This window comes from Phaethon aethereus, assembly GCF_964289735.1.
Source record: "Phaethon aethereus genome assembly, chromosome: 7".
Classification (NCBI taxonomy): domain Eukaryota; kingdom Metazoa; phylum Chordata; class Aves; order Phaethontiformes; family Phaethontidae; genus Phaethon; species Phaethon aethereus.
In genome coordinates, this window is record NC_138583.1 from 17,373,411 (window position 1) to 17,392,352 (window position 18,942).

General features: G+C 43.4%; 1 pseudogene across 1 annotated transcript in view; it reads left to right on the top strand.

Annotated features, from left to right (window-relative positions):
- Positions 1 to 5,415: 5,415 nt before the first annotated feature.
- LOC309406737 (dual specificity protein phosphatase 13B-like) overlaps positions 5,416 to 18,942 on the top strand; it is a 28,963-nt pseudogene continuing 15,436 nt past the window's right edge. Inside the window, exons 1-2 of the transcript in view lie at positions 5,416 to 5,576; positions 17,270 to 17,298. The product of the transcript in view is annotated as a dual specificity protein phosphatase 13B-like (transcript). The remainder of the gene's footprint in view (positions 5,577 to 17,269; positions 17,299 to 18,942) is intronic.

Below are 18,942 nucleotides of genomic sequence, written 5' to 3' on the forward strand. Positions count from 1 at the left end.
TTAAGCTAAAAATGTAAAAATAAGTAAAAACTGAAATAAAAAACTGCTGCAGAAATAACTGTAGCAGGCTACAGAGCTCAGAACAGGTCACTGTGTCAGTGTCTTAAGCCCAGTCCTGGAGCAACTCATCTCTCGGGATCTCATTCTTAGCCTTTCATGGGAGGTGCCATTGAAGCGCTACCTTGTTCAGAGTTCTGCGGCTTTGCTTTGTGCGCTAGAGTCCACCAGCTCACCAAATTGCAGGAAGGAAGCAAAATGAAAGCAGAAGTTTCCTTATCCTGTTTCCCCACGCTGTTTAGAGCAAGACCAGCAATCTACCTACAAATGACTTCCCAAATTCAGTCTCCAGACTTCAGAAGGCCAGGTTGGAAAATGAGCCATAGTTACATATACACACATAAATCCAGGACTATCTGAAGTTTACAGGCCCCAGAGTACGTTATCAGCAATAGATTTCAATGAACAACAGTGAACCCCTGGCCAAGAGTCACATCCACAGTAAAAGTGACGAGAGACGTATGCAGCCCGGCCATGCGCCATTGGAGGTAGCCCAGTGCCTATGGGGGCTGCTGGGCTGGTTTGCGGCAGCTATTTGGCAACCTCAGCACTGGCACTGGAGAAAGCTCGACAGTCGGTTTCTATCTGAAGTTATCATTGCTAATGGCATTTTTTTGCTCTGTCTATTTTCATCACCTAATAAATATTTTGAAAATGACCAAATTAGCTTGCACAGAAAAGTCATAACAAGCACGATTCTAAACTTGTAATTCTTAAACGGACGTAGATGTGTAATAGCTGCTTAGGCACTGCACTTCAAAGCTGAAAACTACTTCTCTTTGCTAACATTTGATGTTCTTTAAAAGGGTGAATTATCTAAATAGTTTGTGCTTGATTTAAGAGAAATTTCCAATAAACGTCATTCCATCACTTTGAGTTATGTTGCTTCATGTCATGTGACACAAAGGTATTGATGTTTGACAGACAGTGCAAATGCTGACACGTCAGTCTGAGAACTTCTGACAAATTATATGCTACAGATATTTTTAAAACTACTGCAAATTGCCAAGAAAAAAAGTCTTTTAAAATGTGCAATTACACTGGGTGCATCTTTAGATTTCAAAGAATTTATTCAATTCACATAGTTATATTGATTCAATGTTCAGGCTGACAATCAAAAAGAAGAAAGGAAATTTATATTGAAATTTCCCAAATAGCTCCAGTTACAATATATTATATAGCAAATGAAAATGAAATGTGTTAATGTAATGGTTTGGTTTTTTAAACATACTGTCATTAAATAATATTGTTAGCATGTAATAATTTGAAATATTCTATCTCAAATAAACCTCAAGACTGGATGCAGGAAAGAAAGGTCCAGCTGAATAGAGAATGAATTGCTTATGAAAATTCTCTTACAGCAAAGAATACATCATGGCAAGGGAGGGATTTTTCACTAGAAGTGCTAATTGATCTAAATCATGATTTTTTCATTTTCTGCGTTTTGGGATGGGGTTTTTGGTTATCTCATTTTTAGACTGATCAGGTCCTGCATTTTAATTTCTTTGTAATCTCTGTACTTCAGTTGAAGCATACTTAGATCAGTCATGTGTGAACTTTAAAGCATCTATTTTATCTTCAAATTTCTTACTCCCGTAATGGAAGAAAAAAGGACTGAATTCCTAAGAAATAATCAAATTAGTGAAACATAATTATTTTTCAAGGCAGAAAATAGGCTTATTGGAGGTGGGGAGAAAGAAAGGAAAAAGAGTAAACTCCATGTGCTAATCAGACAAAATTTTTCCATACATTAAAAATACATTAATGTTGTAGAACACCAGAAAAGTCCGTCTCGTTTAGTATTGACCTAAATGTACTGGAATTCAATTATCTCAATTCTTCTTCAATAGCTAACCATCCCGAGAATCAAATCCTGAAAACAGGCTGATGAGTAAAATGAGTAGATCTTTTGCAGCTGGAGATGACTGTATCTGTAGAATCGTGTTTGTTTACACTAGCTGAACTCCCACGCTGTAATGTTTTCACTATAAAACCTTTTTTCTGTCAGGGTATGTGAAAGGAGTTTGATTTTGGCCCAGTTTTCACTAGAGAGGTGGAAGGGTGCCACAGACACAGCATCAGTTAGTACCGATAGCAGTATTTTCAGTATTTTGAATAGAAGAGCCTCCATGGATGTCCTGTTTTTGACTGCTGCACATTTTCCTGGTAATGCCATGTTGCATGCTGCTAGAGCACTCCATGACAGTTTACACTGTTGCCACCTAATACCTTATTAACCAGGGAATGTTTGATTTAGATTATTGTACCAAGTACTACCTACAAAGTAATCACAAAGGCATAGTCCACTGATTAAAAGGATGCCTTCTGTTGAGTGTTCTGAAATTAATCACGCATTAATTTTGACTGAAACAGCACCTATTTTAAGATCATATATAATTGCACACAGATGTTTGGCTTAGAGCTGCCCACCATCAAAACAGTGAGGAGAATGTCTAAATTCTTGGACTCTCAAAAAGCCCCTACTGCACAGAAAGGTGATTTTGCCTCTACTCAATGTGACTGTACATCAGTTTGTTGCTTTTTACATCCATCCTCAGTAGCTTTAAAAGGGCCAGGAAAGAAGCAGAGCTGTGGAGAGCCATACCCTTCTGGACAAAAGGTTACCCTGTAAGGAACGCCTGCCAAATTTGAGGACAAAGCTAGGCTCACGCTTTCCATAGTTTTTTAGCATTTGCATTCAGGCTGCTTTTATACAAACTAAAATACAATTCTTGTACAATACAAAGTCCGAGAATGATGGCCTTTCCCTGAATGCTAAAACAAGCACAAAATAAGGCGCTGCACGAACAAGGAGATGATGCAACACAACCTTCAGCTTCACCTAGGGGCGTTAGCACTTTTCCTGAGAAGGATCTCCAGATTCCTGAGGGTTTCATGTCAACGTACATGTCAGCCTGACCGTCTTGGATCGGCGCCTGCGGCCCTCCGATGGCTAAATCCTGTGTAAATACATGGAAGAAGAGGTACATTCTGAGACATCAGGGCCCAGTGCTATGGGCAGAACGGCAGGCGAAGAGAACACAGAGCAGGAAGAGATGGTCTTGTTCTCTCTAGTGAGATAATGTCCTGTGGGTTAATGTGCAATGGAGCTGGTCTGAAAGCCAGATTTCTGCCTCCTGTCTGCTGCAAAGACAGCTCCTGGCAAAAAAAAAAAGTCAGTGACACAGCTTTAACAAAGTCATGTTTGCAGACCATTAAATGTTTGGAAGATGCTAGGCATGGATGGCCAGGGTTCTGAAGTGCATGGACTTATGCCATACAAATGTTGGAGGCATACAGGGCTTGGAGATCATTCTGGAGTTCACGTTTTCATGCTGCAGGTGAACTCTGAATTCTTAGTCAGTGTATTTGGGGTGGAGGCCAATAAAAGTTTTACAGACGAAAAGGGCCAGAATTAAACATGATTGTCACATTTCTGACAGAACTTGATTGGCAACAAAAGGGCTGGACTTAAATTAAAAAAAAAAACTGCTAGTAAAGCCTCAGCTTGAGCCTCCACCCAGAAACCTGAGAAAAGTAAACTAAATTAAACAACTTCACCTGCTCAGTCAGTCAGTTTTCCTCATTCCGGAGTACCAATCAATCAGCTTAAAAGGCACTACTTTACCATAAGGAAAAAAGAACGAAGCAGAAAAACAAGGTAACATATTAAGGACATAAACATAGTGCCTGAAGTATAGCTTTAGCCATTTTTGCAGTTGTCTCCTCTGCTGGATCTGGGCAGCTGGTTGCCTTGCTCACAGCAGGGCCCGGCTGCATGTCCCACTGCCTCCTCTAAAGCAGCACTGCTGCTTGCAGTTTCTCGTATTTCACCTTTTAGGCCAGAACATAAATAGCAACGGGAACTAACAGTCTCTTTTTATACAGGAGGCTCTTAAACAGTTTCTTCTCTAAATCCACGGAATTTTAACAATTTCTGCTTCATGAAGGACTCTAAACAAAGTAACTTTTTTTTTTCTTGCATATAACTTTTGCCCTCTGCTGCTGGAAACTATTGCCTTGTATTAGGGTGATCTCTCACCTCAAGTACCTCTAGGCATAGTTAATTAGTCCAGACTTTAATACGTGGTATCAAACAGCTCTCCATGATATGTCTCCTGATAAAATAAAATAAAGCAAACCCTTCCTCCATCGCAGTAAACCAATGCATCTGGAATAAAGGTAGTTCAGACCTGACCAAGGATTCTTTCCATTCATCACCTTTTTTTTTCCTACAGGGGATAATAGCAGCAACAACCTTCTTCTCTTGGGCCACCTTCTCTTCTGGCCTCCTCCAGCAGAGAAGCCATGTTCTGGATGTCAGCTGCCAAGCTTACAGAGAGCACCAGCATTTCACATGTTCTGCCCTGCAGTTCTGTCACTGGCAGCTTTGCAGCCTCCTGCCAGGAGTCGGGCAGCCTGCAGGCCAGAAGCACAGGCACTGCTGTACCCGAAAACGCACACTAATACCACAATTTGACACGATGGATCTCCAGCCTGGGGCTCACCAGACCTCCCTACATAGGCTAACTCAGTGGCTTACAAGTTTCACCTGACAACCATTACACTCAAGTTCGTTCTTCTCTCTTCAACAGAAGGAGGTATCATACGATATGTGGCAGGTATATTGTATTAACACCTTGATGAAAGCAGTGACTGCAATAGAAAAGATTAATGCATAACATTTTTCTAGGTTATTGGTGATAGGCAAGACATCATCATCCACCTGGTGCTTAACCTCCTTCTGACCATGTTGGTAGGACCCGCTGGTGCGTTTCTGACCCTTTCACAGATATGTTTTTAAGCACTTCAAAGTAACTGGGGGACAGTTGTTACTGGGAGAGAGTTGCCACTCTTCTTGCACTGGACAGGTTTCTATTTCTCCGTTACTGGGCCTTTAGCAGCTTGTGATGAATGGCCAGACCTTGCTGACTGCTCCTGCTGCGCTGGGGCCGCTGCTGAGGGCAGTCACCGCCATGCCGTAGTGGGCGTCCGGCGGGCAGGGGCTGCTGCCACGCGCGGCTGATGTGCCCGGAGCCGAGGCTGCCGTGTGGCAGAGCAGCGCGGCTCTGGGCACGAGCCCTGGGGAGCAGACTGGAACCCGTAAGGAACCAGTAAGGCCAGGCTCGGTACATGCATCTGTTTCAGCCGGCTGTGCCTGTCAGGGCGACAGGCAGGCGAGCGGCCAGCCCTGGGGGGCCGGTTCAGGGGCCGCGGGGCGGCGTGGCTCGGCAGCGGGCGCTGCTGCCCGGCACCTGCCCCAGTCCATCGCCCGGCCTCCCCGGGGGCTGGCGGCACCCCCGCGCACAGCGCCGTGCCTCTGGCCAGCGGCAGCGGGATCTCGGCCTGGCTCCCGGCATGGCCGGGGCAGAGGCGCTGGGCCCCCCGGAACCCGGAGGCGCTGGGGCATGCATGGGGGATGTCCCCTCCCTTAAAGAAATTGAGCAGCTCTTGAGCACCGGGAGGCCTTCCTGCAACCATGCCGATGAAGTATGGCCTAATCTCTTCTTAGGAGACCTGTAACTACAGCTTTATGGACACACCTCCGCCATACGCTCTGTCTGTTAGTGTGCTTCATAGGTGCAACTTTAGACAGCTCACAGTTTTGCTGATTGCTGTCATTTACACTGCAGACTGCACGGTTTCCAAGGTAAAATTATGGCTAAGCCAGTACTTGGTTCTTGGTTAGCCCTTAGAAGCAATGCACGGGCTGATGCTCCAGCAAATGGCTTGGGAGATAAAATGGCATTGCTTCTCCTGCTCTGTGAACATCTCTGCGGCCGTCTTGATTTGTTTGTGTTTGTCTTTTCCTTAGAGTAACAGCTCACAACAGATTTGTTTTATGGAAGATGGGTGTGACCCATGTTTTAAACGCAGCCCACGGCACAGCGTACAGCCACGGAGGCCAGGACTTTTACGGAGCAACCATTGATTACTATGGTGTACCAGCCCATGACCTCCCAAGCTTTGATATAAGCCAGTTCTTCTTCTCTGCGGCACAGTTTATCCACAACGCCTTGAAGACGCCAGGAGGTACGAAATTATCGTTGGTCGCATTTTGATGTGAGTTGGCAGTTGTGAGTTGTAACAGGTCAGCTCCATGACCTCAGTGGTGACAACTCACTACGTGGTCTCCTGCTGGTGACCTGCACAGTGGGTCGCTGGAGGAGGGAGTGCTGGGTACATGGGTGTAGCTCTAACTAGGTCCCAAACAGGTGACGTGAGAAAAGGGATGAACAGTGCAGGAGAGAGATTGGGGCAGAGAGGAAAGGAGGCAGAGTGGAAAGAAAATACCTGGAAGGAAAGGCTGGCTCAAAAAGGGAGAAGCAAAAACATACATTTAAAATGGACACCCTCATTTGAGACCCTCTTATGGCAACTATATTTGTAAGAACAAATGAATAAAGAGGCAAAAGTCCTGATTTCTACAGACACCAAAAGCATGAAGAGGCTCATATATTGCAGATGATCTTCATGTTATGAACAGGGCCTGCAGGGCTGTGCACCGAAGGAGAAGATTTACTTTTACTCAAGGAGATTTATAGCATGTTGCATGAGAGACTGAGTTTCTTGGCACGGGTGCAATAAAATACTAATTAACCTGTATTACATAAAAGTCCATTTCTTAGCATGAATAAACTGGCATTAATGGAGCTGTCTCAGTTTGTATCACAAGTTCTGCCTTCAAAAGAGAATTACAGTCACAGCAAATTGCCTTATTATGCAATGGTACCAGGCCAGTCATTTTTCTTGGTGGCTAATGTGTTAGTGCCATCCTTTCAGGCCAGATTTTCGCACACTTCTTCACCCACGTGAGTCCCTCTGAAACCAATGTGTCTGATTTTCTGCCTACTCACAACAGAACAACTTCATTACTTCAACAGGGTTTTCTTTGATTTACCAGTGTTTCTGAGATCAGGTTGGGATCTCATGGCACTTCTCATACAAGTGAGCATAACAATTCCAAACTAGACTTAATTGCTGGCAGTTCGTGAGATCTATCAGAAGGGTAAGAAATACATCATGTTTGCGGTGTTACTCTGACCGAGCTGGAGAAGGCAGAAGGGGTTTGCCTTCCCTTTATATTAAACTTCATCCACTGTACTGCTTCTCTTCTATGGTTATAATTTTTTTTTTTTTTTTAACCAGCTAAAATTTTGGTACATTGTGCAGTTGGAGTAAGCAGGTCAGCTTCCCTAGTCCTAGCATATCTCATGATAAATCACCACCTCCCATTGGTTGAAGCCATCAAAACAGTGAAGGAACATCGATGGATTTCACCAAATCGTGGCTTTCTGAAACACCTGCGAAATTTGGATGTTCAGCTACGGCAAAAGAAGGACTGCTGAAAGGGCAAACCCATTTACATTCATTTTTCTGAGTTTCAGCCTTCATAGCCATCATGCATATACAGCTTCCTATGATCAATGCATGTTGAAAAAAATGAAGAAAATTATGCATCAAAGAAAAAAGTCAACAGAACTGTAAATGGATTAATTCTGATAGCTCAGTCCCTCCAAGACCAGCACAGCCACCATCAGCACCGTAAGCACTGTGTGCTGCAGAGCTGCTGTGCCTAGCGTGGTGTTACCAGATGACCCCACTGGAGTGGTTAAGATGGACCGACTTTGTTCCTGGCTTGTGCTAATGCCAGAGGCAAGTTCAGCAATTGCATCTAGCTGTACAGTATGTTTGAGTGCCCTTTACATGGGAGTGTAACATAACCAGGTTTCTTGGTTTGGTTACCGTTCTCATGTGCATGGTCTCATAAGAAAAGCTTTTTGTGTTTCAGGCCTGGTGATGTGGCAAGAGCAATTTCTTAACTAATTATTCTTAATTTCTCAATAACAAACCTTTTCTTGTGTAAATATGTTTTCAGCAAGATAATGTACATTATGTAGTATATTGAGGACATTAAAAAAAAAAGTCAGATCTTGAACTCATCAGTTCACTTTCCCTCCAAATTATCCCAAATCAGTTCTGTGTAGATGGCTTTGAATCATCCCTGGTTTAACATCAGGTAGGGACTTAGTTAGCTTACATCAATGGCTAGGCTTAATTGATACAAATTAGTTTTAAGCTGTTTTGAGGATGTCACTTTTCCTATCACCAGTTAATCGGTACTTAAACAAATGTGATTTTTATTACAGCAACAGCATTTGAAATTCATGCTACCACTCTGCCTGAAAATTAGCATTTTACCTTGTGGTGAACCATGAAGCAATAATCAAATGTATTTTTGGCCTTTGCTACCAGTTCAATTTATTGATTAGCTGACCTTATAAGCCTCCCCTGCCAGATTAAGTAAATACATTTCTGCTTGCTTGTTTGCATTTGAAGCATCGGTTCTGATCATTTTCCTCTCTGCTGGAAGAGATGCGCAAGCTTATTAGAAGACTTAAATAGTGGTGCCTTGTGAGTTGAACCTCTTCCTTTCCCAGATCCCCTATCATCGTTAATTCTTGGAGAGGTTGTAACATGAATGCTGATTCTGCCTAGCATTTAGGGAAATGTAGAAATCCCTCCCTATTTCACTGTACACAAATGCCTTGCAAAATAAGCATATTTAAGATCCTTTCAGAGGTCTATTTGACTATCTGTTCAGATTTTCCTAAATCTTGCCAAAGATCTCCACTGATGAGAGAAAGAGAAGACATCATAGTGTAAAAAGATCAAATAGAAAATCACATTTAAAACCCAACAGTGCTAGGACAATCTTTACACCTCACAAAACAGCAGAGTGGTGGAGAAGGAGCTGGGTTTGCTTTGAAGTTCTCCACTAGAGTTAGTAGGGATTTATATGAGTTAACATTTCATTATAATTTATACTTATTCACATTACAGTAGGTTTTAGTCTGGAAACCTTTTGAAGGCATGGCATTGAAAAATCCGAAATTCATGTGAGTGAAATAATGCATCTTAATGGCTTTAGGCTAGGCAAAATTAGACATATGTGAGCAAGATTAATGGCACCTCCCATCAGGATAATGCTTTGCATGCCCCTGAACATCTGTCCCACGAAGCCACAGCTGTGAAAGCTGTTCCTGTTGTAAATTAGTACCTTCTCTCGGAGATGCTGCTCATCCTGGGAGAGTATTGTTTCACCAGGGGTAGAGAAGAGTACAGAGCAAAGCTGAGTCAGTATGGCATCCATGCTACCAAGGACATGGTAGTGATCTTGCACAGCAAGACTTACTAACCCCAGTGGAGGGGATGAATTAGTCAGAAACTCTTTCCAAGGGCACTGGCAAGCCACAGAAGTGTTTTTATGCTGTAGAGTTAGTGTTGCCTGTATTTCCTGCCTGCCTGTATTGCTCCCTTCCTTATATACAGTTTAACTTTGGCTTCAGGTCTGGTCCGAGAAAAAGATTCCAGTCAACATAAGCAAAAGCAGTAGAATTAGTCCTGTAACTTCTTAAAATGGAAAACATTATCTGCTGTGATGTGCCAGGAGGAAAAGAGACCTTCTCACCTGTTGCTTACACTACCCATAGTTCAGGTCATGATGTGATGTGTCATTAGTACTTCACTGTATTCTTGTATTTGTATTACAAGGGAAAACTTGTATTTCAAATATTGGTTTAGCAAGTTAGAGTAAGGAGCCAAAACAAAAATTGTGGCACTTTGTTCAGAAAATGCACATCGGTCAACAGGGTCTACACAACCCAAGTGACTAAAGGCACTGAATGTTAACTCCTAACCGAGGGAGGGTCCCATTTTGCAAGACACTTACATACCTAACGGTAGGCTGGGTGCCTGCTGAGCTGGCCAGGGCACCCAGGCTCATGCAGCAGTGCCTGCCCAGGAGCCCGCAGGAACTGTCAGTTCTGGAGATCCAGCCTGACTAGGAGCCGACTACCTTTCATCTCCCCTGAAACAAACAGCTGCACAGCCTTTCCTGTCCCAGGCTTGCCTTATCATGGGGCTTTTCCTCAATCTGTTCTTAATTCCTTTATCCCTTTTCAACTTTTTTTTAGTGTTTAGCTGCAGAATGCATCTCGTCCACAGCAGAGTGCATTGCAGTTCAGGAATGAGCTCCTCCCGTGGAAAAGGACTATGCCAGAAAGAAGAGTTAGACCTCCTCTGAAGAGGACATGAACATCAATTTTTTTGTTCTTTTGAGAGCAGTTTTCATCTGGATCCAATTCCTGAGCCACTTTACCAAGGTGGTCATGAGGGCTAGTGCCAGCTCAACAGAGGCTGCTAGTGTGTGTCTGTGAGCAGAGAGCACAGTGAAAGGGACTGTCCCAGCTACAGCTGTGGCAAAAGTAAATCAATCACAAAACCACAGTGTCATCTGGAGGGAGCCATGTAAAATTCCACTGGAAACTTCCCTTAATTGCATTTTCCCGTACAAGAACTGAGGGCGTCAGATGAAGTCAGTAGAAGCCAGGTCTGAAACAAGAGGAGGGGGTTTAGGCGAGCAGTGTAACGCCTTGCCACTGGATGCTGCAGAGATAAAAGCCTGTAAACGTTCAAGGGGTAACTGGAAAACTTCAGGGAACAGAACTGCATTCAGGGTTACCAAATACTTAGAAACTCCAACCAGATCTGGAAGCTCATGAGCTGCAGCCAGCTGGATGCTGGGAGAGTGTTAGAAAGCAGTAAAATTCATGCCTGCGTGTTCTTACTTTCTGTAGGCACCCACTTACAGCCAGTCAGACACAGGATAGTGGGCGTGATGGACCTTTGGTGAGGCCCAGGACAGCTTCTCTCATGCTCTTTATTTTCAGCTCCCCCCTAAGATCAGCAGTCCCCTCTTTCCTGGTAGCTTATTATTAGAACTGGGTCACATGAGGCACTTGGGACTGTGTCTCCATTGAGTTGACCGACATTTCCTTCACAGGGAGAGCCTAGTGCTGGCAAGCACAGCAACACAGCTTACGTGGGGAGGGGAGTAGTGGTTTTTTACATACGATTCGCTTAATGCAGACTTTTCATTTTTGTGGCTGTTCCCCATTCCATCAGGGATGTAGCGCTGAGCTAATCCGGGGAGGTGTCAAGACGCGTGCCGTATTTAGAGACAGCCACCTGCTTGGGAACGTCAAGCGGCAGCAAAGAGCACGCTTGAGCAAAAAAATTCCCCTGGGGATTCTGCAGCAGCGGCACCCAGCAGGCTCTCCCCTGCCTAAATCTGCCTGTGGCCGCCAAGGGGGTCAGCGCCTGAAGCCGGTCAGACCCCGTCGGCCCAGGAATGCTCTGAGCCTGGCACTCCCGCTGCCCAGGAACTGCCAGGTATTTTGGACAGCTGCAAGGTGGAATTAAATCACACGGGTGATTTAATCAAATCTCCACACAGGCGATATGTAAGTGTTATTTGAGGCTGAGCTGTTCTGAAGGGCTGGGGAATACAGTACTTGTTAACATATGCTGTCCAACTACTTTATTTAGCGTTGTTAAACTTTGTTGCCTTAAAATAGACTTAAGATTAGCAGAGAAGAAAGCAAAAGGACTACGCATTAAAGAAAGAACCTACAGAACGGAATAAAATTAATTAAAAAGAGAATAAGACTTTCTCTGTTGCTTTGTATTATCTTATAATTATTCAACATACAGATTTTATAAATGCTGCAACATTTACCATATAAAGCACAAGACAGACTTATGATCCTGAGTAGCCTTAAAATTGAACTACATTTGGTTTTTAAATTAGAAAAACTTAACTAGAGTGAAAATTTTCACATTAAAAAAAGTATTCTGATTTTTGCTGTTTGTATGACAACCTCATTTGCAGTTGAAATTTCTGACCAAAAAAAAGGAAATTAGGAATGACAGCAGACTTCACTGTTTATTTCTCAGGCTGGTGTGGAAGGTTGTTTCACTCTGGAGCATGGAGAAAACAAGCAGTCATCTGCACTCAACATGCCTAGTGCCCAGTGTTACGCCAAAACAGGTTCTTTCCACCACCAGCACGTTGCAAACTTGTTGAAATATCTGGCAAGTACAATTACAATAATTCCTAAATGAGAGAAGCAGGAGGAACTAACGATCTTTTGGCTAATTGCCCACTGACTACAGCTAAAAGTGGACATTATTTTAGCTACGGAAAAGGAAAGGCTAAAAATTAGATAGATGACAATGGGGAAATAAAACCAGGTTTTGTAAATGCAGGTTACCAATTGCAGCCTGCTTCCTGATCTCACCTCATTTCCAGTCAGGAGCGTGACACCCTGCAGATGAGGCCTGGCCACAGCGGGTGGCTGCGCACTGGTGGGCACCCAGAAACGTGGTTGTGCTGGTCTGGCCCTGGCCGGGGAAAGGCAGAAGGCAGCACAAAATCCAGTACTTCACTGAACTTCTGCCTTGGTGATGAGAATGGGAAACCAACCTCTGCCTTTCCAGTTAAACCTCGTAGCTATACTTGGAAATTAACTTTTTTACTTTATTAGAACCATTTGGAGAAATAAGGATTTGCAGAATTGAGCCCCACAGGTAGTAAAAGCACAGACTTAAGATTCTATCAAAATCCCTGAAGTGGTCTTAACACCATCATTGGATTTTAGACATTCTTCTAAGCACAGTTTTAAGATCTCCTTTTAATGCCTGTAGGTATATATGCTAAAAATTATTCTTGCATGTTTATTTTCAATCACATTCCATCTGTTGGGGAAAAAAAAATGGTGGGGAAAAAAATGTATAGACAACAACAGTTTGTACATGTAGTAAGGAAAAGGTGAACTTTGAGAACATTTAGCTAACAGGAATAAAAATGTAAACAAGTTGGTTTGCAACAGCTGATCACTAATATTGAGCTTAAATACACGGAGTTACAGACTACCATCAGTGAAACTGGAAGTTTATCAATTTATGTTTATCAGTTTATGCTATAGATAGAATTTTCTTTATTCTGCCAACATCAAGAAGCCAAATATGAACAACATCTGAAAATAAGGTTTGATGGAATCTTCTTGAGGTGGGAATAGAGAGAGTATTTGCATTTAAGGTCCAACCCAATACTCAGTGAAGTCAATAAACAGAGGATGTTTCTGTTACTGAGCAAACCTGTGCCAGCATCAGGACTTGTGCCATAGCTAAAATAACCCAAAGCGGTACCATAAATTGTCACTGCTTGTTCCTGTGGAACCAGCTATGTGCAGTTTCTGAGGAGCTACTTGGAAACTAAAGGTCAATCTAGAATTAAAGCTGTATTTTATAAGAAATACTTCTCCTTATGACTCTTCTTAGCAGAAATTTGACAGCCTCTTCAGACGAGTTAAATATCTCTAAAATAAAGTAGAGGTGGCTTACTTTACATGATGTTTTTCATCCTGAGGACTTTGAAGTGGTCAACAAACTGATTATTAAATATTTGCCTGGCTATTAGCCATTGCTGATACACAAGGCCAAGGCCAAGACCCTTTGGGTTGAAAGGTAAAATATTTTTTACAATGCTACACAATAAGTAGCTGAGGGCCCAAGATGTAAAACATCTTGCAGAAGTCAAACTTCACGCTGAATTTTAAGCAGGCAGGTTTATCAGCTGGAATTTAGCCAGATCAGCAAGACGAACACCACTCCAAGCAAAGAAACATCGTACAATTACAGGCTGAGGCAAAATGCTTACAGGCTGTGCTAAAACCTGTCTTCTTTCAACATACGTATTTCGAATCCAGTTATAGGAGGACCTGACCTACCTCATGAAGCAAATTTTTGTGAGGTGTTTGGGCCAGTAATTCCCAATGCCTTTGTAGTCAAATGTATCCTGTAACGCTTGTTAAATTTATGGGGAGTTATAGGCAGGAAACTGTCTTTGCAGAAATGAAATTACTTGGAGTTCTGCATTTTCTACATCTATTTTGAGTATATTCAGAAATCACTTTCATTTACTACGTTGTTCTTCCTTACACAACATGTCTCAAAGCATGGTGGGCACCGCGCTCTGCAGAAAGGAATACATTACAAGACAACAAAATATGCTGAGTTGTTTTTTGTCATGAGTACATGACTTTCCACAGCTCCATAGCCCATAACAAGAAAGACCTGAAGAGGCTTCATGTCACCCATGCACTGAATGCTGCACATTTTGCATGGGGAAGCAAAGAGCAAACTGCCCATGGCCAGGAAAAGCGTTATTATGGAATACCTGCAGAGGGCTTGATTAACTTTCACCTCGGCATGCATTTCTGTACCGCCTCTGAGTCCATTCACAAAGCCAAATGGTGAGTTCCTCCCCTGGTGGTAAGCTGCTGCTCTGACACAGCACTTTCATTAAGCGATCACAAATTACTTTAGCAGCATTAACTGAACATCACTCAACCACTTGGGTAAGCCTAATTATCTACTTACAGACATTGTCTCCATTGGCAGGTGGAACAGGATCCTGAAAGATTAGGAGTAACCCACAAAACTATGTCCACATCAGTGGCAAGGAACACACCTGGTCTACTGGTAATCATCAGAGTGTATCCTCTGTAGCAGGAGAGGGAAAAAAAGGCAACTCTAAAAGGGAATGAAGCTGTATTTGGGTGAGTGGGAAGAAAGATTCTGCATTCTCAGTCAAAAAACACTGATTTTTTAAAGTTTTTCTGTATTGATTCATCAGAACACACGACACAAAAATTGTTACTTTCTGGCTTGAGAAACAGCCAAAAGCTACAAAGAGCTATCATAGAGACATGCCAATAGGCCATTTACAAAGCCTAATGCCATGTGTTTTCCTCTCTTTCTGGACTCAGGTCTTTAGTGACAAAAAGTGGTTCGTGATTTATGAAAGGGATGAATCTAATACCCTGGAGGTTACTTTATCTCAGCTGCCGCAAATTGGATCTCTCAGAGATGAGATGAGATGTGAGCGAGGCAGAAGTACAAATGTATGCAATCTGTGACCATGGTGCTCTTCCGTGCAGCCTGGAACAGCACTACATGTATTCATTTCTATTTTGAGGGGAAGATTTTCATTCACTGTATTCTTGGAAAAAGCAGATCTGCCTCCCTTGAGCTGGCTTACCTTATGATCTTCTGTCACTTCCTCTGGGCAATGCTATCCGAAGAGTTATCTAGCAGCGAGGAATTTCGTCAAGCTGAGGGTTCCTGAAACACCTGCAAAGATTTAGATACGGAACTGAGATACAGTAGACACCTATGTAAACTCTTATGAAATTAAAAAAAAGATCAAAGTGTCAGGAAGAAACGTCAGACAGACAATCTGAATATGAGATAAAGATGAAAGGAACATGACCTAAAGCTTTAGCAACAAACCTATCTTTGGTCTCTGTTTCCCCTCTGCGTAGAGGGTTTCTGCATTTTGTATACTTCAGTCACCCCTCAGTCACTTGGTTAAACGGAGGCAACAAATGTGCTAGATACTCCTCTAGGATATGTTCCCAGTTTGTTGTGCATTCTGCTCATGAAAACTCATAAAACTCAACTCCAAGAGAAAATAAGCCCCTGTTTAAAGTTAAAGCTCTTAAGGATATCCCTGGACATAAAAAGATGCTGACCTGTTTTGCTGCATTTGGATCAGCAAATTAAAAGGTGAGAAAAATGTTGAAGTCCAACACCGTATAAGTCACCCAGATCGGGGACAGAATTTTCCACTCTGGTGATACATGCTCAATGGTAGGGGACTGTCCAGAGGTACCTTCATCCCACCATGCCCTATGCCCAGCTCTATCTTAGCTTTATGGACGCGAGATTTACAGCAAATGTGACACATTTACAGCCATAAATTACCCTTCTTTTCATGCTCGGAATTCCCCATTCCCACCAAAATTTTCTTTACACACACCGTGCTGTGTCTCCAGTGCTGGTGAACACAGAAAGAGCTGAGTTCTTCAATTTTAACAGTAATATTTCGTAAAGCAACTGGTCTTTCTACCCAACCCTATTCTGCTTGCTCAGAAGACAACTTTTTCCTAGTACCCTGTATTCTGTCAATGTCTCACAAAGGAAAGTGGGCTGCAAAGATAAAAACCTAATCAGACTTTTGAAAGGACTACCCAAATTGACAGGCTAAGCTAGACTGTCCTTGGGTAGTTCTCATCTTAGAGCAGGTCCTGGAAAACAAATCACAGTTTTAGACTTAAGTCCTAGACATGCAGAAGTAAAATACCTGGGGAAAGATGCCGGTGGCAATTCCAGCATCTCAGCAGAACTACCTAGCATCTGCCCAGAGCTCACTTGCAGCGCGCATGCGTTTCTGTGCAAGATAGATAACACAGCGCAACATTGGAACACCAACACTGGGCCAAACTCGTCCTTGGAGAAACTCCCACCAAAAAACCAGCAGTGCAACCCAGGGCTGAATTCGCTCGCCTATTTCCGAACAGAGGAGTCTGCCAAGGACGGTATGGCCTAAGAGGCATACAGAGCTGGCAGGCTCTCAAGCGTCAAAATAGAACCAGCATCGCTGGCTGCGTACATCCCATGCTTCGCAGGCGAGACACAGGCAAGAAAAACAATCGAGTTGTCTGGTGGAAAAAGCAGCGTCCCAGGATTGCTCTGGCCACGGTGTAATTGTGATCAATCCGCGCTGGCAAGTATCAGCTTTCCATGTGTGTTTCGCCTACCGCAGGCTGCCTGCGGAGAGCAGCTCGGGCAGGCTGATGCATGCTTGTTACCGCTGGCGTAAATATCTCTGCCTTGTGTTATTGTGGCACAAAGCAGCTGGACCATTTGAAAATCATTTAAAAAGCACTATAAAATTAGGGCTCCAGTGCTCTTATTTTATGACTTTCATGAGCAGCCATTGCCTAGAGAGAAATTATCCTCTTTATTTTCAAGGCTAAAGGTTCTTTTAACATTCATCAAAATCAAAGTGCACCCTTGATAACACATTGAGCTGTTACTTATCTAGTACAGACTCTTTACCTTCTGCATAATATCACATTTGAGATCTCAGTTCTTCATATACAACTCATTTCATTATGTCTGCTCTTGTTTTTACCAGGTGAATTTGCATAGTTTCAGGAGAGGCTGACTGATGCCCTGAAACATATTCTTTCCATAATTCCTAATTTTTTTTTAATTTCTAGAACAATAGCCTGGAGTGTTTTTGTTAGTGATCCTTCTATAAAACTGGTCAATTACCTCTTCTGGCAATGGATTTGCACAGACCAATTAAGCACTGTAAGCGAAAGACTTTCAAGGGCATAAATAGTACTTAGGTGCATAACCTGATAGACTCCCCTTTCTGCCTTTAAAACATCTCTCCTGCTTATATAAAAAAGAAAGTCTTTGATAATTTTCTTTTTTTCTGTTCTTGTTTTCACAGACAGCTGCTTTACTAAACTCAGGAAAACGGTGAGTGAACCGAAGCAGCATGACAAAATGCAAACAGTACAGAGGGAAAGCCATTCTTTTTAGAAATAAAGAAGTGCAGCTGTATCAACCGTACTTAAAGCTCAGATCTGAAGGGCTTAGGAAGAGAACACTGCATGAAACCTTCAGCCGCAGAGGTTGCGAGTTGGGAGTGGTGAGGTCCTGCACATCCCCTGTCCTGCAGCTCAGGAAAGCCACTGTTCTCTTCCGTGGTGTTTAACCTGCCTTAGGTTTCTGTAAGAGACTGGTCACCTTATTATTCAGACATCAAATACAGACTAAAGATGATAATTTCAAAAGTCATAACCTTAGTTCACGATTCCCTGTTTGGACAGGATTTTGTCTTTATTTCCTCTGGGGGTAGCACGCTGCATTGCTGTGCCAAAAGGTGGCACGCGCTTTCAGATCTCTGTGAGGGGGGCTGGTTGGTGCTTATAGATCCCACTGTGGAAGCACGCGTAGCCACGTAGAGGAGCTGTAAAGTCAAGATGCAGTGTCCTGCATAGAGGAGATGTAGCTCGCCAGAAGGCAGACTGTGCGTCCGCGAAGAGAGCCTCGCCACCATGCCAGCACCTCTGCTAGCAGAGGGAGTCTAAATTTGTAACTGTAGAGGTCTTGCCTGTCGTCACCCAGTGTGTGATTCATCAACAGGATGCTTAAGCTAACAGGGGGGCGAGATGGAGTTATTTGGTGATCACAACCGTTTATGGCGCTTGGGAAGGCAGAAGACGGGACGGGCGTGACCAGCAGGCCCTAGCACAGTCTGCTGTCACCACGGATGTAGAAAGTGGGACAGGCATTTAGTAAGTCAGGATACGAAAGCGCCTCAGCTCTGTGGCACGTTTTTCTCTTCCAATAGTCAGCAAGCCAGTAAGCACCTTCATGTGTCTGACGATCCCAGAAATAGAGAAAAGGGCCCAACTGAGCTGACCTACCTCTGGGCTCCTGCATTTCATCCCGGATTTGATCTTTTGGGTTAGGACTGATCCACCCAGTCTCAGCCATTACTTGGGGCAATGGTCAAGAGTGAACGGCAGGAGAAGAGCAGAGTCCACTGTAGTCCTCTCAAGACCTGGTCCACCCCTGGAAACCCTGTGGTTTCCAGGACCTTGTCTCAGTTGTGCAGGAGCTTCCTCCCTCCTGAGCTCATATGTGCATATGCTTTTTCCCTCTCAGGTATATACACCTCACTTAACAGAACAGAAACAGAAAACCACAAAATCCTTTCCACCTAGAGCTTTCAAATTCCTGGACAGCCCTGACTTGCCTTCGTTCTGGGGATAAACTACCTGTGCTGAACTGTTTCTTGCTGTTGTCTTAACCAAAAAACATGGCAAATTAACATTTTAAGTTAATGGGTCAGTGCTGAAAGGGGAGGATTTTCCTTTCCAGCATGGAAGGGGAACAGATGTATGTAGAGCATTGTTTCCCCTATACACACATGCCTACTAAACCCTCAACATGTAAAGGGTATGTGCTTGCTCACCTCACGTCCAGAGCAGGATTAAGCATACCCTGGAGGTACTTTGACCTAGATTATCAGTTGTGGGAAGCCTGGCAAAAGGACCCAGGTTATAGGATGTCCTGGACGAGCCTGATTCAAAGTAATTTTGTGCTCTGTTAAAC